Source organism: Nycticebus coucang, chromosome 22 (genome assembly GCF_027406575.1).
Source record: "Nycticebus coucang isolate mNycCou1 chromosome 22, mNycCou1.pri, whole genome shotgun sequence".
NCBI classification, from domain to species: Eukaryota; Metazoa; Chordata; class Mammalia; order Primates; family Lorisidae; genus Nycticebus; species Nycticebus coucang.
In genome coordinates, this window is record NC_069801.1 from 33,510,823 (window position 1) to 33,535,903 (window position 25,081).

Consider the following 25,081-nt stretch of genomic DNA (forward strand, 5'->3'; position numbering starts at 1 on the left):
CAGCTTAATTCCTAACACAAACTGGGTCTTCCAGTTAGTCTTTTTAGAGATAGAATTGAATGTTGGACAGGGGAAAGATGTGTCCCAAACCTGTAGGGCTAAAGTAGCCAGCCTGTACTATCACATGGGGTATGAGATGGGATTTCTGAGAAGCTCTGGAGATTGTTTTAAGGATTAAAGCCCAGGGGTACTCCTGGCATAATAGCAAGTGTCCTGTGCCTGAGGACAACCGTGAAACTGTACGGACCCTCCTTAAGAAATTCTTGCTATGGGGTGGCACCTGTGGCTCAGTTGGTGTGGCGCCGGCCCCATATACCGAGGGTGGCGGGTTCAAACCCGGCCCCGCCTGAACTGCAACCAAAAAATAGCTGGGCGTTGTGGCGGGCACCTGTGGTCCCAGCTACTTGGGAGGCTGAGGCAAGAGAATCGCTTAGGCCCAGGAGTTGGAGGTTGCTGTGAGCTGTGTGATGCCACGGCACTCTACCGAGGGCCATAAAGTGAGACTCTGTCTCTACAAAAAAAGAGAAAAAAGATGGGCGGCGCCTGTGGCTCAGTCGGTAGGGCGCCGGCCCCATATACCGAGGGTGGTGGGTTCAAACCCGGCCCCGGCCAAACTGCAAAACCAAAAAATAGCCGGGCATTGTGGTGGGCACCTGTAGTCCCAGCTACTCGGGAGGCTGAGGCAAGAGAATCGCTTAAGCCCAGGAGTTGGAGGTTGCTGTGAGCTGTGTGAGGCCACGGCACTCTACCGAGGGCCATAAAGTGAGACTCTGTCTCTACCAAAAAAAAAAAAAAGAAAGAAAAAAGAAATTCTTGCTATGAATGACAATAAACTTCATCCCTATCCCTCTCTGGATGCTATGGGCACAGGTGGAGCTAGATAATCACCTGGAAATGACTCCTCTGTCCACTAGAGGGAAACCCAGGCTAGAGAGATGGGGAATCTGCGTGTAGGGGCCTTGAGGCTGGAGGAAGTGGAAGGAGTTGACAGTCCCAGGACCTGAGCAATCTGGGCTCAGTGCTGTGCTGCTGCTGGCCTATATCAGCTTGGTGAGAGCTAATTGTTGTATTTTCAGGAATGTGGTCATTAAAAATTAAGTTATGGGGCTCAGCGCCTGGGGCTCAAGCGGCTAAGGCGCCAGCCACATACACATGAGCTGGTAGGTTCAAATCCAGCTCAGGCCCACCAAACAACAAAGATGGCTGCAACCAAAATATAGATGGCCATTGTGGCAGGTGCCTGTAGTCCCCGCTACATGGGAAGCGGAGGCAGGAGAATTGCTTTAGCCCAGGAGTTGGAGGTTGCTGTGAGCTGTGATGCGTTGGCACTCTACCCAGGGTGACAGCTGAGGCTCTGTCTCAAAAAAAAAAAAAAAAAAAAAAATTAAGTTATGGCTCGGCGCCTGTAGCACAGTGGTTAGGGCACCGGCCACATACTCTGAGACTGGTGGGTTTGAGCCCGGCCTGGGCAAGCTAAAACAACAATGACAACTGCAACAAAAAAATAGCCAGGCGTTGTGGTGGGTGCCTGTAGTCCAGCTACTTGGGAGGCTGAGGCAAGAGAATAGCTTCAGCCCAAGAGTTTGAGGTTGCTGTGAGCTATGACACCATGGCACTCTACCGAGGGTGAGAAAGTGAGACTCTTTCTCAAAAAAAAAAAAATTAAGTTATATAGATTTACATTTAAATCAACTATATTAAAAACAAAGTAAACACAACTATAGCCCAGGATGAAAGAGATAAATGGGAGTGGGAAGGGAAGGGAGAGGGGAGGGCTGATAGAGGCAGGGTAAACAGCCGGACCACACCTATAGAGCATATTGCAAGGGTACAAGTCAAATCTGTCAAGTATAGAACATAAATGTCTTAACACAATAATCAAGTAAATGAGGCGAAAACTATGTTGATTGGTTTGATGTAAGCACGTCAGAGTGTATAAAAAAATCAACACATTGCACCTCACATATGCATAAATGTATTCATGATCTATGTGTATATGACTTACTAAAAAAAAAAAAAAAAGTAAAAGGGGAGATAACCATGATCATGGAGGTTTGCCTATGGCAAGGCTTATCTATTGAACTTTTGATGTGCTGACCCCTGGGATCTCCCCAAAGGTGAGAAACTTGACTGCCTAATTTGTGGTAATGGGAGACTGCATGTACATTTTCCCCTGATCTTTTCCATATTAAAAAACCAAAGCAAAACAACTAAAACAAAAACTTCACACTCATCATTCCCTAATTACCTCTGTCTTTTTTACCTATGTAAAAGTACTATATCATGGTGTGCCACTATCCACCTTCAACTCTGATAACTTGAAATTGACAGTGGCAGAGAATTTACTCCACAGGGCAGGAAGATCCCTTGAGCCCAGGAGTTAAAGTTTGCAGTGAGCTATGATCATACGACTGTACTCCAGTCTGAGTGGCCAAGGGAAATCTTCTCTAAACAAACGAACAAACGAAAACAGAAAAGAAAAGAAAAAAATAATATTTACTCTATGGAACCCACAAATTCTACAAATCAGCGTTCTCTGCCTGCCACTGCTGCCCCTCTAGGTTGTTAAACATCTGTCAGAACATCACTTGAGTCTTTCCCACATCAGGTATTGTGAGTAGATGGTCTTTTCCAGAGGTCTTGCCAGCACAAACACTCAGAAATTTCCTTGGGGGAGAGTACCCCATTTCAGCAGGCAGAGGAGGGGGTAACATTGGGTTGTTGCAGGAACTTGTACTAAGGGTCTTACCCCATGTAGAGCTTTGGGCAAGCTGGTCCATCCACCGGAAATCCATTTTTATTTAAGTGCTCAGGCATGCCTTTCTGTCTGCGTAGCAATGAAGTGAGGTTCTAGATCATCCAGTGCCAGAAAATGTTCACCCCCAACAGAAAGAGAGCTTTTATGAGGGCTAGGGAAGTGCCCAATGGGGTCTATATCCCAGGCCTGACTCAAGTCCCTGGACCTAAATATTGGAGTAGCCACACAGAACACTTGGGGAAAACACAAGACAGACATTAGACTTAGACAGATCTGGGCTGTGCCACCTGGTTAACGGTATGACCTGAGAAAATCACTTACCCAATTTTGTCTCTAGTCTCTTACTTGTAAAACCTAACTTGTTAAACAGGGAGACTACTGCTCATCATGCTTGGCTGTTGTGAAAATTAAATGGGATCATCCATGTAAAACTATCAGCTGGCTGTTTCCTTCACCTAGATGGTGTTCTGTGATGTAGAAGCTATTATTGTTATCATCATGGGTGTGTGTGGGGGTTTGCTGAATTTAACTAGGCTCTGAGTGCCTGACTACGGGCTCAAACCTGTGTGTCAAGGAGGAAGGTGGGGAGTCGGAGTAGTGGGGCAATAAAGATTAGGAGGAAATAAATCCACGATGGCACAGTTGGCAGATGTGGCCCAGTAACGCAGGAAGTGGACCCCACCACTGGACACCAGCTCTCCAGCCAGGACTCAGCCAAATGCTCCATGCCTGGCAAGGAGCGCCTCTCCTCTCCCGCCCTTCTCAGCCTGATGCTTGGGGAAAGCAGGGCGGCAGGCAGGGGACAGGGGCGGGGTGAGGGTAGGGAGTGCGGGCAGCCGGATGTCCCAGGCCGGGGGCTGAGGGCAGGAAGCGTTGGCCCGGGCTGTCCCGGAGCCTCAAAGCGGCGGAAGGGAGGGAGCAGCCCGCACTCGCATTGTGCGAGCCCGGCTCCCTGCTGAGCAGCCGCGGACCCCTGGTTCGTGTTCTTGGCTTGGGCTTCTGGGTGGGGCCGGCGGCTTTCAGGCAGGTATTAGCTGGACAGAGAAGGCTAGATCTTCAAGTTCATTCATTCATTCATTCATGCATTAACCTACTCATACATCCATCAGTCACTGAGCTGTGGCAGGAATAAGTGCACAAAAGCATAGTCCATAATCCTAGGACCTTTACAGTTTGCGTCTGTGTGCACCGTCAGGCAGTTGGGCTGGAATCCAGCTCCTCCACTGATTCGCTGTGTAATTTGGGCAAATAACTTTTCTGGGCCTCATAGGAGGAGTGTTGGATTATATTAATGCAGGTCGTTCCACTATTTTGTGGGGTGCTGGATTGAATGAATTCTATGTGAAGCATTTGAAATCATGTAAGCATGGTTATGTGTAGGAGTTTTTTTTTTTTTTTTTTGAGACAGTCTCCCTATGTTGCCCCTCCATAGAGTGCTGTAACATCACAGCTCACAGCAACCTCAAACTTTTGGGCTTAAGCAATTCTCTTGCCTCAGCCTCCCAAGTAGCTGGGACTACAGGTGCCCGCCACAACACCCGGCTGTTTTTAGAGACAGAGTCTGGTTCTTGCTTAGACTCAGACTGGCCTCAAACTCCTGAGCTCAAGCAATCCACCTGCCTGGCCTCCCACAGAGCTAGGATTACAGGTTTGAGCCACCACACCCAGCCACCTGTAGGATTTTTTTTTAATTGTTATTTTAATTACTACAAAAGACCATTTCAGGAGCAGAACATGGATTAAAGGAGCCCAGAGTTGCAAACTGAAGGCCTGAACGGTAGTTATAATTTTTTAAATTGATTGCTAACTTTTAAAAGTTGTGAAATTTTGACAGGGCCTGGTGGCTCACACCTGTAATCCTAGCACTCTGGGAGGCTGAGGTGGGTGGATACTTGAGCTCACACTCAGCCTGACCAGCCTGAGCAAGAGCGAGACCTAAAATAGAAAAACTGGCTTGGCGCCTGTGGCTCAAGACGCTAAGGCGCCAGCCACATACACCTGAGCTGGCAGGTTCGAATCCAGCCCAGGCCTGCTAAACAACAATGATGGCTGCAACCAAAAAAATAGCCGGGCATTGTGGCGGGTGCCTGTAGTCCCCGCTACTTGGGAGGCTGAGGCAGGAGAATTGCTTGAGCCCAGGAGTTGGAGGTTGCTGTGAGCTGTGATGCCACAGCACTCTACCCAGGGTGACAGCTTAAGGCTCTGTCTCAAAATAAACAAATAAATAAATAAATAAATAAAAATAGAAAAACTAAGACAAGAGGATCACTTGAGTCCAAGAATTGGAGGTTGCTGTGAGCTATGACGCCACAGCACTCTACCCAGGGTGACAGCTTCAGATTTTGTCTCAAAAAAAAAAGACGTTGAGAAATTTCATCTAAAAACTCAGATTTTTGGGTGGCGCCTGTGGCTCAGTCGGTAAGGCGCCGGCCCCATATACCTGAGGGTGGCGGGTTCAAACCCGGCCCGGCCAAACTGCAACCAAAAAATAGCCGGGCGTTGTGGTGGGCGCCTGTAGTCCCAGCTACTCGGGAGGCTGAGGCAAGAGAATTGCTTAAGCCCAGGAGCTGGAGGTTGCTGTGAGCTGTGTGATGCCACAGCACTCTACCGAGGGCCATAAAGTGAGACTCTGTCTCTACAAAAAAAAAAAAAAAAAAAAACTCAGATTTTGGCGTGTTTTGAAAAGATTGAAGATCTGGGAAACTTGTGTTTTATAAGCTAATATTGGCTGTTATGCTATAGGCATATTAAAAAATATAATGTATTCTTTTTTTTTTTGTGGTTTTTGGCCAAGGCTGGGTTTGAACCCACCACCTCCAGCATATGGGACTGGTACCCTATCCCTTTGAGCCACAGGCGCCGCCCATATAATGTATTCTTGTATGACTTTTGCAAAGTGCTGTTACTTGTTGAGGAAAAATACTCTTGGGCAGTGCCTGTGGCTCAGTGAGTAGGGCGCTGGCCCCATATACTGAGGGTGCCAGGTTCGAACCCGGCCCCAGCCAAACTGCAAAACAAAAAAATAGCTGAGCATTCTGGCAGGCACCTGTAGTCCCAGCTACTTGGGAGACTGAGGCAAGAGAATCGCCTAAGCCCAAGAGCTGGAAGTTGCTGTGAGCTGTGACGCCATGGTACTCTACCAAGGGCGACAGGGTGAGACTCTGTCTAAAAAAAAAAAAAAAAATTAATGGCGGCGCCTGTGGCTCAATGGGTAGGGCGCCGGTCCCATATGCCGGAGGTGGCGGGTTCGAGCCCAGCCCCGGCCAAAAAAAAAAAAATTAAAAAACAAAAAGAAAACTCTTGAGCCATTCCCCTGTTACAATGGTCTGAAAGGCGAGTCTATTTGAAAAGGCAGATATATGGGCAGCACCTGTGCCTCATACCGAGGGTGGCGGGTTCAAACCCAGGCCCGGCCAAACTGCAACAAAAAATAGCTGGGCTTGTGGCCTGTAGTCCCAGCTACTCGGGAGGCTGAGGCAAGAGAATCGCCTAAGCCCAAGAGCTGGAGGTTGCTGTGAGCTATGACTCCATGGCAATCTACCGAGGGTGACAAAGTAAGAGTCTCTAAAAAAAAAGAAAAAAAGAAAAAGAAAAGGCAGATATTTTATTTAGTTATAATACCTGATTGCCTGAGTTTTAAAATATTTCTGAAGGAGCTAAGGAAATTTCACCCCAAAATATGATTCCTTAGTATAAAGAATATTTTGAATTAAAGCCCAGTCATGATCAGAAAGCATTGAAAGAAGCCTTCGTCTATCTACATAAAACCTGAGTAACCTGATTGGGAATCAGAAGGGGGCTGCTGACTTCCTTATTGCATATTTATAGACCCGGCCCTAAGGTCATTTGAAGCAGAGACCTGTCTCTCATTTTTTTTTTTTTTTGTTCTGTTTTTTGTTTTGAGACAAAGTCTTACTTTTTTGCCCTCAGGAGAGTGCCCTGGTGTCATAGCTCACAGCAACCTCAAACTCTTGGGCTTAAGCGATCCTCTTGCCTCAGCCTCCGGAGTAGGTGGGACTACAGGCGCCCTCTGCAACGCCCAGCTATTTTGTTGTTGTTGCAGTTTGGCAGGGGCCAGGTTTGAACCTACCACCCTCGGTATAATGGGGCTGGCACCCTACTCACTGAGCCACAGGTGCCGCCCTCTAAAAGGCATCTTTAAAAGTCTCTGACCATTACCAAGACTTTGGGTGGTCATTCTTGTAATTCCCCCTACGCACATGGTGTATGGAAATAAACCTTTCTCTATTTTTTTTTTTTTGACACAGAGTCTCACTATGTCGCCCTTGGTTAGAGTGCTATGGCATCACAGCTCAGAGCAACCTCAAACTCCTGGGCTCAAGTGATTCTCTTTTTTATTTATTTTCTTTTTTTAGAGACAGAGTCTCACTTTGTCACCCTTGATAGAGTGCTGTGACATCACAGCTCACAGCAACCTCCAGCTCTTGGGCTTAGGTGATTCTCTTGCCTCAGCCTCTAGAGTAGCTGGGACTACTGGCGCCCGCCACAACACCCAGCTATTTTTTTGTTGCAGTTCTGTTGGGGCTGGGTTTGAACCCACCACCCTCGGTGTATGGGGCCAGCGCCCTACTCACTGAGCCACAGGTGCCGCCCTCAAGTGAGTCTCTTGCCTCAGCCTCCCAAGTAGCTTAAACTTTTCTCTTATTAATCTATCATAATTGTAAGTTGATATTTCAGCAAACCAACCAAAGGGAAAAAGGCAAGTTATGCTGTGATCCCTTCATTGCCTTCTGGGACATCTTATATAAAAGATTTCTCCAGCTTGGATTGGCAAGCTGTGGTATATGTATACCATGGAATACTGTTCAGGCATTTAAAAAAATGGAGATTTTGCAGCATTTGTATTAACCTGGATGGAGGTGGAATACATTATTCTTAGTGAAGCATCACAGGAATGGAGAAGCATGAATCCTATATATTCAACTTTTTTTTTTTTTGAGACAGAGCCTCAAGCTTTCACCCTGGGTAGAGTGCCATGGCATCACAGCTCATAGCAACCTCTAACTCCTGGGCTCAAGCGATTCTCCTGCCTCAGCCTCTCAAGTAGCTGGGACTACAGGCATCTACCACAACGCCTGGCTATTTTTTTTTTTTTTTTGGTTGCAGCCGTCATTGCTGTTTGGTGGGCCCGGGCTGGATTCGAATCCGCCAGTTCAGGTGTATGTGGCTGGCGCCTTAGCCGCTTGAGCCACAGGAGCCAAGCTGATAGACATACTTTTATCTGACAATGTGAATGTTACCTTTTTTGCATTATTATTATTATTATTGCTCAATATTTTGTTGCAGCAATCATCTGATTTCTTTTCCGATTGTATTTATCTTCGTTCATTCTTTACAAGGTTTTTGTTTCTAGTCCTTAGCTTAAACATTGTTATTGTTATTAAATTTTAAACCCCTTTAATTTTGTGAAGGCAAAAAGTGGAAATCAAAAAAACACATGTGGGTGGCGCCTGTGGCTCAGTGAGTAGGGCGCCGGCCCCATATACCAAGGGTGATGGGTTCAAGCCCACCCCCGGCCAAACTGCAACAAAAAAATAGCCGGGCGTTGTGGCGGGCGCCTGTAGTCCCAGCTGCTCGGGAGGCTGAGGCAAGAGAATCGCGTAAGCCCAAGAGTTAGAGGTTGCTGTGAGCCATGTGACGCCACGGCACTCTACCCGAGGGCTGTACAGTGAGACTCTGTCTCTACAAAAAAAAAAAAAAAAAAAAACACATGTACATGTATAGAGAAAATTAAAAAAATAAAAGATTTCTCCAACATGTCAGAATGGAACAGCTTATATCATTTGAATCCCCTGAACCAAGAGAAAGATCTGTAGACCTTTGAGTTTGCAGAGCTCAGCTAGAGACCAGAAGAAGTTAATGATTGGGTAGAATAGGTGGCAATCTCACCAGGAAATGCAGGTGGAGAGAAGGGGCAGACAGGAGACAGGTATTTAAAAAGTAGAATTGAGGCCAAGCAAGGTGACTCACTCCTGTCATCCTAGCACTCTGGGAGGCCCAGGCGGGTGAATTGCTTGAGATCAGGAGTTTGAGGCCAGCCTGAGCAAAAGCAAGACCCTGTCTCTACTAAAAATAGAAAAACTGAGGCAAGAGGATCGCTTGAGCCTAAGAGTTGGAGGTTGTTGTGAGCTATGACACCACAGTACTCTACCCAGGGTGACAGCTTGAGACTGTCTCAAAAAAAAAAAGTAGAATTGATAGGCTGTGGGGTATGGAGAAAAGGGAGGCGACAAGGTTGACTCTTGGGTTTCTGGCCTGGGAGAATGGGTGGGATGTGGAAACATTCACTCACCTGAGAGTCCAGTGGAGGAGAATGAGTTCTTTTTTAGCCACATGGAGTCTTGAGAGTCTGGGTCAGCCATGAGATCAGTGGAATATACGGGTTCTGGTCCCCAGGAGGGCTTTAGATTCACCACTGGTAAGACAAAGTGTCTGGGATGTGGTAAAATCACACCCAGTGCTGCGTTCAAAGAGCCAGAGACTAGGACAGACCATGAGGATCTCTTTATATTTAAGGGATTAAAGATGTTTATGGAGGGCGGCGCCTGTGCACAGTGGTTAGGGTGCCGGTCCCATATGCCAAGGGTGGTGGGTTTAAACCTGGCCCCGGCCAAACTGCAACAAAAAATAGCCAGGCGTCATGGTGGGCGCCTGTAGTCCCAGCTACTCGGGAGGCTGAGGCAAGAGAATCTCCTAAGCTCAGGTTGGAGGTTGCTGTGAGCTGTGACACCATAGCACTCTACCTAGGGCGATAAAGTGAGACTCTGTCTCTAAAAAATAAAGAAATAAATAACGTTTACGGGAGTTGGAAGGATGTTAGAGGAGAAAGACAGGAGCCTCAAAGACTGTACAGGGTCTACCTGCCTCCCCAAGTGGTCTTAGCTTCCAACCTGCAGGGCTGGACCTCTTCCAAGTATCTCACTTCAGAGGCAGACTGAGGAACAGGTGGGGAGAGGGGAATTCTGACAGGCACCTGCTCTAGCCAAGTAAAGGCTGAGATGAGACAAAATCCCAAGAAATTTCAGGAGGCCTAAGTGCCCTTCACCAGCTTTTTTGTTCTCTAAGGCCACTTGGTGGGTCTGTTAGACCCTGATGGGAAGGGGAGCTCAGAGGAAGAACCCTGCTGGGCCCCACTGGCTGAAGAGTGAGCAAACAGGACACCCCGGATATCTTCTCAGATGTGGGGAAGTTGGGAGGCCAGAGGTACCCAGGGCTCCCGTGTTGGCTCTTCAGACCATTCCTGGCAGAATACCAGGCTAGCTGAAGGCCAGGCTAGGGAGACCACTGCTTGTGGCCAGAAGGTATTGAGATCAGCATTGATAGGAGCCAGCATCTTGCATGGGAGCTGGAGTTCTGGGCTAGGGCAGGGCTGAGCTTTAAAACATACACTGACTCTTACTATACAACAAATACTCTGGTGTTGGGCGGCACCTGTGGCTCAGTCGGTAGGGCGCCGGCCCCATTTACCGAGGGTGGCGGGTTCAAACCTGGCCCCAGCCAAACTGCAACCAAAAATAGTCCCAGCTACTCGGGAGGCTGAGGCAAGAGAATCGCTTAAGCCCAGGAGTTGGAGGTTGCTGTGAGCTGGGTGAGGCCATGGCACTCTACCGAGGGCCATAAAGTGAGACTCTGTCTCTACAAAAAAAACCCAAAAAAACAAATACTCTGGTGTTTTGTCTAATCCTCATGAAAACCCTATGGAGGAAATAAAAATTTCCCCATTCTACAGAAGAAGAAACTGAGGCTCAGAGAGTGTAAGTCACATGCCAAGGATTCCCAGCTGGCTGGTGACAGGCAGAGTTGGGAGGACAAGCCCAGAGCTTAGGCTTTGTCCCTCTGGTTTCTCCTGGGGTGGTCCCAATTCTGCAATGGCATCTCAGCCTCCCTGACACTGGGGCCATGCCCTGGGTGGCTCCCTAGCCTTTACCCTCTCTTACACCCAGCCTCCAAATGCTCAGCCAATCCTGTCAATCCTGCCCCTCTGCAGATCTTGCATCTCTCCTGTTCTTCCCTCTCCTGGGTCACTCTCCCAGCTTGGGGTTCATGATGTCCTGCCTTAGCTACTACATCCACTTCCCCCTCCGTCTCCCTGTCCTCCAGTTCTCTCACCGCCACCCCCTCCTTCTTCCACATCAGCAACCAGAGGGCTCTTCTGAAACACAAGTCTGACCACATCACAGTCCTTTCTGCTAATGATATCCTATTGCCCTCTGGATAAAGTTCAAATTCCTGGGCAGATCACCCAATACTGTGGGCTCTTGTCACCAACCTCAGCAGCCCCATGCTCACTGCTCTTCTGGCCTTGGGTGCACTCCAGCCACACAGAATGCTCACTTCCTCCCCTATGAACAGGCCCTGGGCTGGGCTTTCTTGCCTCTGGGCCTTTGTTCTCACCACTGTCAGCCAACCATAATCTCTCTCAGCCATCTCTGCAGACTGAAGTTCTGGCTGCCTTTCAAAGCTAGAATTCGTGGAGGGCCCTTTTGCCAGAGCCCAGTGTATCTTAGATTTAAGTTTTTCATGTTCCTCTCTCTCCTACTGAGCACTGTGAGCTCTTGCGTGTTGCTCCCTCTGTGCCTACATCATGCTGGACATGCTGAGGAGGCTCTGTAAGCATGTGGTGGTGGTCCCTTAACTTTTGTCTCCCATCCCCGCCATCCTGGCTCTGGCTCCAGGTTCAGCTCCTCGCCCTGGCCTGAATCTGCCCAGCAGCATTAGCAGTTCTAGCTTTGTCTCTGGACTCAGCTCCTGCTCTGATTCTAGCTCTGACCCGCCCTAAGATTTAGCCCCAGCCTCTAGCACGGTGGTGTCAGCTTTGGCTCAATATCCAGACTCACATGGGCTTAGTCTATGGCACTGGACCAAACTCACAACCCATTCAACTGTTTCTCTGTCTCCTGGTCCTCAGCTCCACTTTCCTGGTGTCTTGTGTCCTGCCTCAGTATTCCCCACTTAGAAGGAAGGAGGAAGAAGCCTGGGACAGAGCCCCACACAGCTCTGATCACGGATCAGTACCACTGCCATGGAGCCATCTTGCTCTTCTAGCATCGCAGCCCAACCTGAAGGTGCTGGCCAGTGCTGTGGGAAAACGTAGCCCCAGGTTCAAAGCAAGACCCTACCATTTACTGGCGGTGAGGATTTGAGCCCCAGTTCTCTTATTTATAAAATGGAGTTAACATTTGGTGTGAGAACAAGAGGAGACAATACTGTGGTGCTCTGGGTACAGTGCCTGGCACAGAGTAGATGTCAACAACCATGAGGGCCTTTCTTTTTGCCCTTTTCCCAGGTCTGTTGGGTCAGCTCCTGCAGGTGCCCTGCACATTTCACAGTAACTATTACATAAGGGCTTTCTCCACCACCATGACATTGGTGGGCCTGGCACAGCCTTGCTGCCAGGGTGCTGGCTGGGACTCTTGTCCCTGTGGAATCTTGGGCAGTGGGGGCAGGGCTGAGGTGTACTTGATCCTCTGCCCAGAACTCCATGTCCCTGATGTTGGGGCAAACATGGGTCCATAGGGTAGTAGGGGAAAGGCCAGCTTCCCTTCTTGGCTGTGGGCTGAGTATACACATCTGGGTCCGTGAGGTGGTGATACTTCCTTTTCTTCTCCAACTGCCTCTCTGGGTCTCTGTCCTATCAAAGCTCAGAAGGCAAAGTTTCCCGCGGATAGAGAACTTGAGGATCCTACTCCCCAAACATAAGAAACAATAATGATGGAGGTCTAGGGGTGAAGTGTAGGTGAGTGAGTGTGTGGATATGGGTTATGTATGGGATGTACACACATGGCATGGTGTGCGGTGGATGTGGGTGTGTTGGAGTATTGTGTGTAGAGTGTGTATGACTATATGCCTTGTGTACATCAGGGTGTGGGGGTCTATATGTAATGTAGGTAGTAGGAGGGCTCTCCATATGTAGCATGTGTGTGGTGTATGTGACTTTCATGTGTGAATCTTGTATATCTGGAGATGGATGAGGATCTGGGTGTAACAATCCAGGATCTGTGGTGTAAACAATGTGGGTTGGTGTGTTTGTAGAGAGGGGACTAGGGCCACTGTGAGTTGTGTTAGGCAGTAGAGAGGTGTTAGAACATTTGGGATTCCCTGTTGAACTCTCTGAGGTGACCTGAGCCAAGGTCATTGTGCATTTGTTGCAGGAGCAAAGAAGGACAGTGGGGGTAGAGCCAAGGGGATTGAGTCCACTCCTCTCAGAGGCAGACACCCCACGCCCAGCTAGCTGCCCTGCCCTGGTGTCTGCAAACACACCAGGGAAATAAATACAACCTTTGGAAGTCCTGGTGATGTGTCTGGGGAGGAGACAAAGCTGGCAGTTCATGTGGGCTATGCTCCCATCCCCACTGCCCTGACACTGACCATGGTGGAGGCTGGTAGGCCAATTGCCTTGCTGCCACTAACCAGTCCTTCATTCTTACCTCAGCACTTTTGCCAGCTTCAGAGCTTCCAGAACCTCTTTGCCAAGAAAACCTGGTTCAACTGCAAATTAGTGTCTCTTGGAATTCCAGGTCTGTGAGGAAGAGAGGTTAGGGACTTCCAAGGCCACTGTACCAGCCTGCCTATCTCTGGAGGAACCTAATTTTAACCCAGGCCAGCCCCTCCCCGCTCTACCTTTGGGTGTGCCTCTTTCCTCAGAATGGGCCAGGTCTCCCCCCCAATGACTCCTTTAAGAAAGTGATTCGCTTCTGTCTCCTGTCACACACCAATATACATTCTATGCTGGAGACACCCTAAATCACTTGCATTTCCAAAAATGCACTCTGCCACTCACTGACAAATATGTTCCACTCTGCCTAATTCTGATTCTTCTCTTAAAATTAAGGTCAAGTGTCAGTTCATCAGGCAGAGGCTAAAACTACTAGTTCCCTAGTATCCATTATCTTGCATGCCCTTAGTCATAGAAGCCTGATTTTGAGCTGGGTACATGTTTGGCCTGGAGTAAAAACCAGCTTTACAGAATTCCTTGCAGCTAGGTATAGACATGTGACTAAGTGCTGGCCAACAGCTTGTAGGCATTGTTTTTGCAACTTCCATGAACTATTTTATTTATTTATTTATTGTTGGAGATTCATTGAGGGTACAAGAAACCAGGTTACACTGATTGCATTTGTTAGGTAAAGTCCCTCTTACAATTGTGTCTTGCCCCCAAAAGCTATGTCACACACAAAGACCCCACCCCCTCCCTCCTTCTCTCTTTCTGCTCTTCCTTTCCCCACCCACCTCCCTCCTTCTCTCTCCCTCTGCTCTCCCCTTCCTTCACCCCCACCGTGTACTAGGTCATTAATTATCCTCGTATCAAAATTGAATACATAGGACTCATGCTTCTCCATTCTTGTGATGCTTTACTAAGAATAATGTCTTCCACTTCCATCTGGGTTAATACAAAGGATGTAAAGTCTCCATCTTTTTTAATGGCTGAATAGTATTCCACGGTATACATATACCACAGCTTGTTAATCAGTTCCTGGATTGGTGGGCGATTGTAAATTGAGCTGCAATAAACAATCTAGTACAAGTGTCCTTATGACAAAAGGATTTTTTTCCTTCTGCATAGATGCCCAGTAATGGGATTGCAGGATCAAATGGGAGGTCTAGCTTTGAGGGTTCTCCATACTTCCTTCCAAAAAGGTTGTATTAGTTTGCAGTCCCACCAGCAGTGTAAAAGTGTTCCTTTCTCTCCACATCCATGCCAGCATCTGCAGTTTTGAGATTTTTGTCATGTGGGCCATTCTTGCTGGGGTTATATGGTTTTGTTTTTGTTTTTGTTTTAGAGACAGAGTGTCATTTTGTCATCCTCAGTAGAGTGCTATGGCGTCACAGCTCACAGCAACCTCCAGCTCCTGGGCTTAGGTGATTTTCTTACCTCAGCATCCCAAGTCGCTAGGACTACAGGTGCCTGCCACAATGCCAGGCTATTTTTTGTTGCAGTTTGGCCAGGACCGGGTTCGGACCTGTCACCCTCGGTATATGAGGCTGGTGCCCTACTCACTGAGCCACAGGCACCTGTTTTTGTTTTTTTTGTGACAGAGTCTCACTATGTTGTCCTGGGTAGAATGCCATGCGTCATAGCTCACAGCAACCTCCAACTCCTGGGGTTAAGCAATTCTTTGCCTCAACCTCCCAAGTAGCTGGGACTAAAGGCGCCCGCCACAATGCCAGGCTATTTTTTGATTGTAGTTGCCATTGTTGTTTGGCAGGTCTGGGCTGGATTCAAACCCTCCAGCTCTGGTGTATGTGGCTGGCGCCCTAGCCCCTGAGCTACAGGTGCTTACCCTCTCAGGGTGGTTTTGATTTGCATTTCTCTAATATTTAGGGATGATGAGCCATTTTTTCATATGTTTGCTAGCCATTTGTCTGTCTTCTTCTTCTTTTTTTTTTTTTTTTTTGAGACAGAGCCTCAAGCTGTGGCCCTGGGTAGAGTGCTGTGGCATCACAGCTCACAGCAACATCCAACTCCTGGGCTCAAGTGAGTCCCTGCCTCCACCTCCAAAGTAGCTGGGACTACAGGCGCCAGCTACAACACCCGGCTATTTTTTGGTTGCAGCCATCATTGTTGTTTGGTGGGCCCGGCTGGATTCGAACCCTCCAGCTCAGGTGTATGTGGCTGGCACCTTAGTCACTTGAGCCACAGGCGCTGAACCTTGTCTGTCTTCTTTAGAGAAGGTTCTATTCATGTCTCTTGCCCATTGATATATGGGATTGTTGGCTTTTTGTGTGTGGATTAATTTGAGTTCTCCATAGATCCTAGTTACCAAGCTTTTGTCTGATTCAAAATATGCAAATATCCTTTCCCATTGTGTAGATTGTCTATTCCATGAACCGTTTTAAAAGGGAATGTGCCATGTTTTGCGCCTTCCTGCTTGGGCTTGTCTGGAATGCAGATATGATGTCTAGAGCTTGAGCAACTATATTGGACAAGGAGGTAGAAGCATTGTGTCAAGGACGGCAGAGAATTGCAGAGCAATAAAACAGAAAACACCAGGGTTCTGATGATCATGGATCCACCATACTAGCACTGTGTTAATTATTTCCAGACTTCCAACTGGTTGTAATGACTGTGATTTGGGATTTTCTGTCACCCCCAACCAAGCCCAAGCCTAACTAACACACTTTCCTTGACCAAGCTGTCTCTTCCCTTGTCTCATCAGCTCTTTCTGCAGACACACTCTGTTGTGATTGCTTGATTCTATCTGCTCCCTGGACTGTGATCTCATAAGGGCAGGGTCCATGTCACTTTCCAAGCACAGTGTCTAACAAACCAAGAAATGTCAGTTGTATGAACAAATGTACAAAACATATGTTCGGGCATGAATATTTAGGTGGAGCTATAGATTTAAGGCTAGGCGTAGTGGCTCACACCTGTAATCCTAGCACTCTGGGAGGCAGAGGCAAGTAGATTGCATAAGCTCACAGGTTCGAGACCAGCCTGAGCTAGAGTAAGACACACATACCCCCATCTCTAAAAAATAGCCGGGTGTTGTGGCAGGCACCTGTAGTCCCAGCTACTTGGGAGGCTAAGGCAAGAGAATCACTTGAACCCAAGAGTTTGAGGTCGCTGTGAGCTGTGACACCACAGGACTCTACCAAGGGTGACATAGTGAGATTCTGTCTCAAAAAAAAAAATAATAATAAGTTAACTAGTATAATATGGTCACTGAAGTGATGGGAGAGGATGGGGTGAAGAGAAAAGAGAACTAAAGGAAGAAGTCCTTAGAACTCTATCCTTGAAGGTTGTGTTGAGGAGAGAAAGCCCTAGGACAGTTGTTCTCAACCTTCCTAATGCCACGAGCCTTTAATACAGTTCCTGTGGGTCGCGGCCTAGGGTAAGGCTAAGGAAGAGCCAGAGATCTGGTAAGGACCAGGCAAAGGGCTGTAGAGCAAGTGAACTCAGAGACTGCATGGCTTCCCACAGCTGCTCACAGTAGCCTGAGACAGGAGCAGAGAAAGGAATCATTTGGGTCTGACCCAGGAAGAGGGCAGGGGAAGGTGCAGAAAGAATCATGCCAGCCATGGGGGGAGGACAGGCAGAGTAAAACTAGCCCTGTCTGATAGTCTGGGAGAAGATGGTGGGGGAGCAGTATGGGTGGTCCTGATGAGGTTAAAAGACAGGTGACGTGGGAGGAAATGCAGACATGAGTGAGCAAAATGTAATTTGGCATTTTTTAGGTGTAAGCAGGCCACACCATGCCTATAATAAAAACAACTTCACACAAATAGTGTTTTTCTGGTGCTACAGCACAATAGCCTCCCTCAAATTCTCCCCAGAGAGCTCTGGGAATCCCAGGGGCTTCTTATATATGCTGAGAGTCCCTATCCGTCTCCCCTTCTCCTGCTCAGAAGCTCAATGGGGCTGACCCCTGTGAATGAATGCCCATACCCACCAAGGGCACTGCTGCTGGCAAAGCCCAAAGGGGGCCTGACATGACTTCTGGTGTCCCCTGCATCTGCACCCAGGCCACCGCTACCTAAAGTCAAAGGCACTGATGTTGAAGGAAGGCAGTGGTCAATGGCTCAGGGTTCTAGAGCCAGGAGATATGGGTTTTCGTCCTCACTCTGCCCTTCATTACCTCTGTGACCTTGAGTGAGTTGATTAAGTTCCCTGAACCTCAGTTTCTTTATCTGCCAAGGGGAGGATAATAAAGAACCTACCTTATGGGTAGGTTCATGGGGGTTGTTGTGAAGTTAAATTGAGAAAATGCATGTAAACCACTTAGCACGGTGCCTGGCATAGAGAGAGTAGTTAACAAATGTTGGTAATTATGACTTTCGTTGTTATAGTTCCTGCACTCATTAACTAATTTAACAAACAAGTTCTAGGCATTCCTCCACATGTGCTCAGTGCGTCAGCCAAAATTATTTCCTGATCTTTCCCAACACTTTAACATGTTCTCTCGCCCCTTTGCAGCTTTTCACATGCCGTTTGCTCTTCTTCATCTGCCCAGCAAACTTGCCCTTTGAGCCTCAGCTAAGACCTGTTCTTCTTGAGGCACTTGCCTGGACTTCCCAGCTGGGTCAGATGCCCACTCTGGGCTTGCACATGACCGTGGCTATCTTATTGCACAACTCCAGGGGGGACCAGTCATATGGACCCTGAGAGTCGTGCAATGTGGCAACTTTGCCCATATCTCTCCTCTATTTCACTCTATCATACTTTTTATCACACTCTCACCATAATGATTTATTTATTTGTTGGTCTCTCCCTCAGACTCTGAACTCCTCAAGGACTCTGCTTCACACAGTCAGGGCTCAGAAAATGCTCACCTGAATGAAGGCATTCTGGCCTACTTCCTGTATCCTGAAGCTCCCAACCTGCTTGGGGAGACAGAATGAACCAACATGAAACATGTCAAAAAGTAAGCATGAGGGCAGCACCTGTGGCTCAACGGAGAAGGGCGCTGGCCCCATATGCTGGAGGTGGCGGGTTCAAACCCAGCCCTGGCCAAAAACTGCAAAAAAAAAAAAACACTAAGCATTAAAAGAAGTTGACATCTCTGACATTTCCTAGGACAAGCAGAGCTATGAAGGACACAGCGATCAGAGTGGGGGATTAAAGTTGGACATGGGAAGAATGAGAGTGTATATTTAGAAAACCCAGGCCCGCGTGGCGCCTATGGCTCAGTCGGAAGGCACCGGCCCCATGTGCCGAGGGTGGCGGGTTCAAACCTGGCCCCAGCTGAATTGCAACCAAAAAAATAGCCGGGCGTTGTTGCGGGCGCCTGTAGTCCCAGCTACTCGGGAGACTGAGGCAAGAGAATCGCTTAAGCCCAGGAGTTGGAGGTTGCTGTGAGCTGTGTGATGCCACGGCACTCTACCCAGGGCCATAAAGTGAGACTCTGTCTCTACAAAAAGAAAACCCAGGCCGGTGGCTGGGCCTGGTGGCTTGTGGCCGGGCCTGGTGGCTCACGCCTATAATCCCAGCACTTGGGAGGCCAAGGCAGGTGGATTGCCTGAGCTCACAGGTTTGAGACTAGCCTGAGCCAGAGGAAGACCCCAACTTCAAAAAAAATAGCTGAGCATTGTGGGTGGGTGCCTGTAGTCCCAGCTGGTTGGGAGGCTGAGGTAAGAGAATCACTTGAACCTAAGAGTTTGAGGTTGCTGTGAGCTAAGACGCCACTGCACTCTACCAAGAGTGTCCAAGTGAGACTGTGTCTCAAGAAAAGAAAACCCAGGCAGGTGTAGTGGCTCACGCCTGTTAGCCTAGCACTCTGGGAGGCTGAGGTGCATGGATTGTCTGAGGTCAGGAGTTCGAGAGAAGCCTGAGAAAAAGTGAGACCCCATCTCTAAAAATAGCCAGGCATTGTGGCAGGAGCCTGTAGTCCCAGCTACTCAGAAGGCTGAGACAAGAGGATCACTTCAGCCCAAGAGTTTGAGGTTGTTGTGAGATGTGACACCCCAGCACTCTACTGAGGGCGACAAAGTGAGACTTTGTCTCAAAAAAAAAAGAAAGAAAGAAAGAAAGAACACCCAAGGCCTCACAGTTCTGGATAGCTTTGCTTAGGGCTGGAAAGAATTACAGCCCCCAGCCCATGATTTTCATCTGTCCTAAAAATCAAGAAAATAATTGTTTCAAAACTCTTGCAGGGGCTCGGCACCTGTAGCTCAGTGGTTAGGGCACTGGCAACATACACCGGGGCTGGTGGGTTCCAACCCGGCTCAGGCCTGCTAAACGACAACTATAACAAAAAAATAGCCGGGCATTGTGGCGGGCACCTGTAGTCCCAGCTACTTGGGAGGCTGAGGCAGGAGAATCACCTAAGCCCAAGAGTTGGATGTTGCTGTGAACTGTGACATCACAGCACTCTATCAAGGGTGACATAGCGAAATTCTGTCTCAAAAAAAAAAAAAAAAGAAAGCTTTTGCAGGGATATTAGGTATCGAAAGAGAACCATGGGTTGAGTCTCTTCACCAGGCCCATTTATTATGCACAGCAGGGGTGGGGGAAAGGGAGCACAGCCTGGAAGCAGGTATAATTTCCAGGTTAGATTCATCATAGGCAGGGACCAGAGTATAGGACATTTAGGAAAGTGTTTCTCTTCCTTAAAAGAGATTTAGACTGTGTATTGTTGAGAATAAACATTTGTCTTTTGTAGGTGTGTGTGTGTTTGAGCTGCATTTAAGCACCCCACTCTCATTCACACTTGCTCCAAAAGGCCAAGGCTCAACAATGAGGAAGCAGCATGGCTCATCACTTCTCACTGGTTGAAAGACTTTAAAGGTGGCGGCACCTATGGCTCAGTGGGGAGGGTGCCAGCCCCATATACCAAGGATGATGGGTTCAAACTGCCCCTGGCCAAACTGCAATGAAAAAATAGCCAGGCTATTAGTCCCAGCTACTCAGGAGGCTGAGGGAGTTGGAGGTTCCTATGAGCTGTGACACCACAACACTCTACCAAACGGGTGATAAAGTGAGACTCTGTTTCTAAAAAAAAAACCCAAAGACTTTAAAGGAACAGGACCTTGAGGATCAAAATTGCCAAGCCTCACCTGAACTGCTTGACTAAAGCTGTTTCCTGCACTGATCCATCCCCCTGCTATGATACTATTATAAACAATTGGGAAGTTTCTTTTTTTTTTTTTGCAGTTTTTGGCCAGGGCTGGGTTGGAACAGCCCTTTTTTTCAGGCACTGCCCTTTTTTTCTTGTTCTTTTTTTTTTTTTTTTTTTTTGAGATAGAGTCTCAAGCTGTTACCCTGCATAGAGTCCGTGGCATCGCAGCTCACAACAACCTCAAACTCTTGGGCTTAAGCAATTCTCTTGCCTCAACTTCCCAAGTAGCTGGGACTACAGATGCCTGCCACAACGCCCAGCTGTTGTTGTTGCTGTTGTTGTCATTGTTGTTTAGCTGGCCTGGGCCGGGTTTGAACCCACCAGCCTTGGTGTATGTGGCCAGTGCCCTACCCACTGAGCTATGGGTGCCACCCCGATTGGGAAATATTCTAACTGTTTCTTAGTAGAAACTTAGTATAGAACCTCCATAAGTTGACCACCCAAGGGACTGTAACAAACTGATCAACATAAGGAACTTCCATTGAATACATTCAGTGTGTGTTCAGTCGATGAAAATTAGGTCAACTTGGCTGGGCATGGTGGCTCACACCTATAATCCTAGCACTCTGGGAGGCTGAGGCAAGTGGATTGCTTGAGCTTAGGAGTTTGGAACCAGCCTAAGCAAGAGTGCGACCTGCATCTCTACTAAAAATAGAAAAGCTAGCAAGGTATCATGGAGGGCGCCTCTAGTTCCAACTACTTGGAGGGATGAGGAAGAAGGATTGCTTGAGCCCAAGAGTTTGAGGTTGCTGTGAGCTATGATGACGCTACAGCACTCTACCAAGGATAACGGAGTGAGACACTGCCTCTAAAAAAGGAGGTGGTCGGTGTAGGTAGGTGGTCAACTATGGAGGTTTTACTGTAGTTTCTTTTTCTTTCTATTTTTTTTTTTTTTTTGAGACAGAGCCTCAAGCTGTCGCCCTGGGTAGAGTGCTGGGGCATCACAGCTCACAGCAACCTCCAACTCCTGGGCTCAAGCGAGTCTCTTGCATCAGCCTCCCAAGTAGCTGGGACTACAGGCGTCTACCACAATGCCCAGCTATTTTTTGGTTGCAGGTGTCATTGTTTGGCAGCCCGGGCTGGATTCGAACCTGCCAGCTCAGGTTTATGTGGCTGGCGCCTTAGCCCCTTGAGCCACAGGCGCCAAGCCTTTACTGTAGTTTCTGTTGATCCTATCGCATAAGTCTTAGAGGTGAGGTTTCCTACATAGACCCTGATGAAGATTTTGCCCAGTGGAGAAGTGAAAAAGTGGTCTCTTTCTGTGGGCATAAGGAAGAAGGATCTGAGACAAGAGAATAAACTTAGGAAATAAGTGTACCCATGAGGGGATATCCTGTGAAAATGTTTCATAGGTTTTGGTTGTTTTCTCCTCAGGCAGTTATGTAACATGTACAATTGTTTTTTTCTTTTCTTTTCTGAGATAGAGTCTCAAGCTGTCACCTGGGTAGAGTGCTGTGGCATCACAGCTTACAGTAACCTCAAACTCTTGGGCTTAAGTGATTCTTTTTTTTTAGCAGTTTTGGCCAGGGCTGGGCTCGAACCCACCACCCCCAATGGGGCCAGTGCCGTACTCCTTGAGCCACAGGCACCGCCAGCTTAAGCGATTCTCTTGCCTCAGCCTCCCACGTAGCTGGGACTACAGGCGCTTGCCACAACACCAAGCTATTTTTTTTTTTTTTGGTTGCAGTTGTTATTGTTGCTTAGCATTAGCAGGCCTGAGCTGGGTTTGAACCCACCACCCTAGGTATGTGGCCAGTGCCCTTGCCAATTGAGCTATAGGTGCTGCCGACATGTAAAATTTAAAATGATTTCTTTTGGTTTTATTTCCTACAGGAATTCCTACTCCTTCAGTAAAGTCTGTTGCATACATGTAGGCCTTGAGTTCATGGGGCTAGTGGGGGCAAGATAAGTAAAGGAGATATAGCCTGCCAGGCCGTCTTCTTGGGGGGGTCTATGTGAGAAGGAGGCATCCTGGCGTATGTGTGGCCAGCAGTGCAGCTGTGGGGGAGGCCTGTTGGATGGGAGACTTCAGGCAGAGATAAAGACCATGAAAGAGAACAAAAATGGTATGGGTGGCACCCCTAGCTCAGCGGTTAGGGCGCAGCCACATGCTCCGGGGCTGGTGGGTTTGAACCCGGCCTGGGCCTGCTAAACAAAACAAACAAACAAAAAAATAGCGAGAGCCTTGCACTGGGTGCCTGTAGTCCCAGCTACTCAGGAGGCTAAGGCAAGAGAATCGCTTGAGCCCAACAAGAGTTGGAGGTTGCTGTGAGCTATGACACCATGGCACTTTACCAAGAGTGACAAAGTGAGACTGTCTCAACTAAAAAAAGAAAAAAAGTGGTGTGGCCCACTATGAGGGATGATAGTGGACAGATGGACAGATGATCCAGGGCAAGCGTCAGGCCTCTGGCAAAGGCTTGGGTGAGCCCTGGGATTGCCTCTTCTGGGCACTGAGAACCTCAAGCCCAGCTCCTGGCTAGAATGGAGGGTAGGGCAAAGCCTCCAAGAATGGGGTGGGGAGCCCCTAAGACCCAGCCCTGGGCCCTGGTTGCTGCCTTTCTCACTGTCTTCCCATGGAAAGCCAGGCTGTGGGCTGGGCCTGGGCTTCCTTACTGCTCTCTGCTCTGCAGAAAGTTCCTTGACAACAATAGAATGGATCTGGCCACCAAGAAGATACCTCCATGTACCATTGCCCTGCCCTTTACCCCTGTTACTTCTCCTTGGTGGGAAATTCTTGAGCATTTCAAGGAAGCCTACTACCACCTTCACTTTGGTCCTCTCTTCCAGGAGGGTGGGGTAAGGCTAAAAGTCTCCAGGAAGAGGAGCGGGGCAAAGGGAGAGGCTCAAGAAGTTGATATTCCCCTTTGTATGACCCCCGTCCCCCATCCCTCCATCACCACCACTCCCACCCCACATAAGCTCAGAGCCTGGGGTTCAGAGGACAGAGACCACATCTTACTGCTTAAGGTCTAAAAACCAGCATAGCCCCTAAGTTCAGCCCAGAGACTAGAGCTCAAATTCCACCCACCTCTATCCAGTGCCCAAACTGCAGCCTAAAGCCTAGAACTCAGAGCCCAAGCCGGCCCAACCTGAGTTTAAAGTCCAGTTTGGAATTCAGAACTGAAGCCCAGAGCCCAGAATCCAGACCTTAGAACTCAGAGGACAACTCAGGCAAGGCCCAAAGTTCATCCAGGACCAAAGACCAGAGCTCAGAACTTAGAGCAAAGCCAAGGACCTATAACCCAGCACATAGAGCCCAGAATTCAGTCCAAAGCTAAGTGTAAGCTAGAGTCCAGAGCAGCCCAGGGTTCAGCACAGACCCATCTCAGCTCCAGAACAGTGTCCAACCTAATAGTCAAGGTAGCCTAGAACTCTCCTCCCAGCCCAGAGCCTGACAGTTTTTTGATATTCCTACTAGGAGCAACATCAAAGGAAGAGGCCAAGGCTATAAATTGAGAGCAGGGGATTCCAGATCCTAACTCTACCCCTGGCAGGAGGAGACAAGGAACCAGTGTTTGTGTTCCTTGTCTCCTCCTGAAGAGTGGGGCAGGGGGAGAGGAGGGCGTTCTGTGTCCTCCTACCCCTGGTCTAGAGGGTCTATACAGGGGATTCGGAGACCAGGCAAAACATGGCCTGGGATTTCTCTGCAAGAAGTGCCTCTAGAACCCCAATGGGATAGGAAGCAGAGTCTTGTTGCTGCTGAGTTGCTACGTAACCCTGAGCAAGTCCCTTCCCTTCTCTGGCTTTCTTCTCCCAGAAAGGAATTCAGAAGGTACTTTATTTAGACCCATGGACTCAGAATTTAGAGGAAGAGACTATTACAGATAGTTCTGTCATTCATTTATTCATTAAACAGTTATTGAACACTGTTAATAAGTATGAACACATATAATAAGTAGATTTTTAATAAGGAGATAAAATTGTCAGATTTATTTATTTTTTGAGACAGAGTCTCCCTATGTCAACCTTGGTAAGTGCTGTAGCATCACAGCTCACAGCAACCTCAAACTCTTGGGCTTAAGTGATTCTCCTGCCTCACCTTTCAAGTAACTGGGACTACAGGCACCCGCCACAATGCCTGGTTATTTTTTGGTTGTAGTTGTCGTTGTTGTCCAGTAGGCCAGGGCTGGATTCGAACCCAGCAGCTCTGGTGTATGTGGCTGGTGCCCTGGTCGCTAAGCTACAGGCGCCAAGCTGGTCAGATTTATTTTTTAAAAAATTTGTCTGATTATTGTTGATGATTGGATCAGAGAGAAATGGGCTTGCTGCACCAGTCCAGGAGAGATGGGATGAGGGTCCAAGAATGGCCAAATGGCAGCGTTATCTTTATAAAGTACACACGAGGTCATTTTATTTCTCTGCTCAGAGTCCTTTCAGCGGCTCCCCACTGTCTTCAGGATGAGAATGCAAGGCCTCCTTCTTCCTTCTCAGCCCTGGGTCTACCAATATCCCAGCCAGCAAATTTCTAGCCAGTCCAAGCTGCTCACTGGTTCTGCACCCACATCCTCCATCACACCTCCATGTCTGTGGTATACCCTTTGCCTGGCATGTCCTTCTCTGTCTCAGGAACTCCTATTCAGCCTTCAAGGCTTAGCTCCATCATCACCTCCTCTGTGAAGCCTTGCCAGAACTCTGTGCCTTCACTACACCTTTGCCAAATTATTTTATAACATTATGCTTGAGCTTGTCTCTATAACTAGATATGACCCCCTGGAAGGACAAGATCATCCTTGCCTTATTCATC

General features: G+C 48.2%; 1 protein-coding gene across 4 annotated transcripts in view; it reads right to left on the bottom strand.

The window, feature by feature from the left end:
• MYCL (MYCL proto-oncogene, bHLH transcription factor) overlaps positions 1–13,367 on the bottom strand; it is a 31,975-nt gene extending 18,608 nt beyond the window's left edge. For 2 of the 4 annotated variants that reach the window (XR_008376808.1, XM_053575075.1), the window contains exons 1-2: positions 11,049–11,162; positions 9,072–9,194 (exon numbers count right to left, since the gene is read on the bottom strand). The gene's annotated coding sequence lies outside the window, so the exon portion shown is untranslated. Of the gene's footprint in view, positions 1–9,071; positions 9,900–11,048; positions 11,163–13,206 lie in introns of those variants that run through there. The other 2 variants (XM_053575078.1, XM_053575076.1) reach the window with 2 other exon arrangements.
• Positions 13,368–25,081: the final 11,714 nt, after the last annotated feature.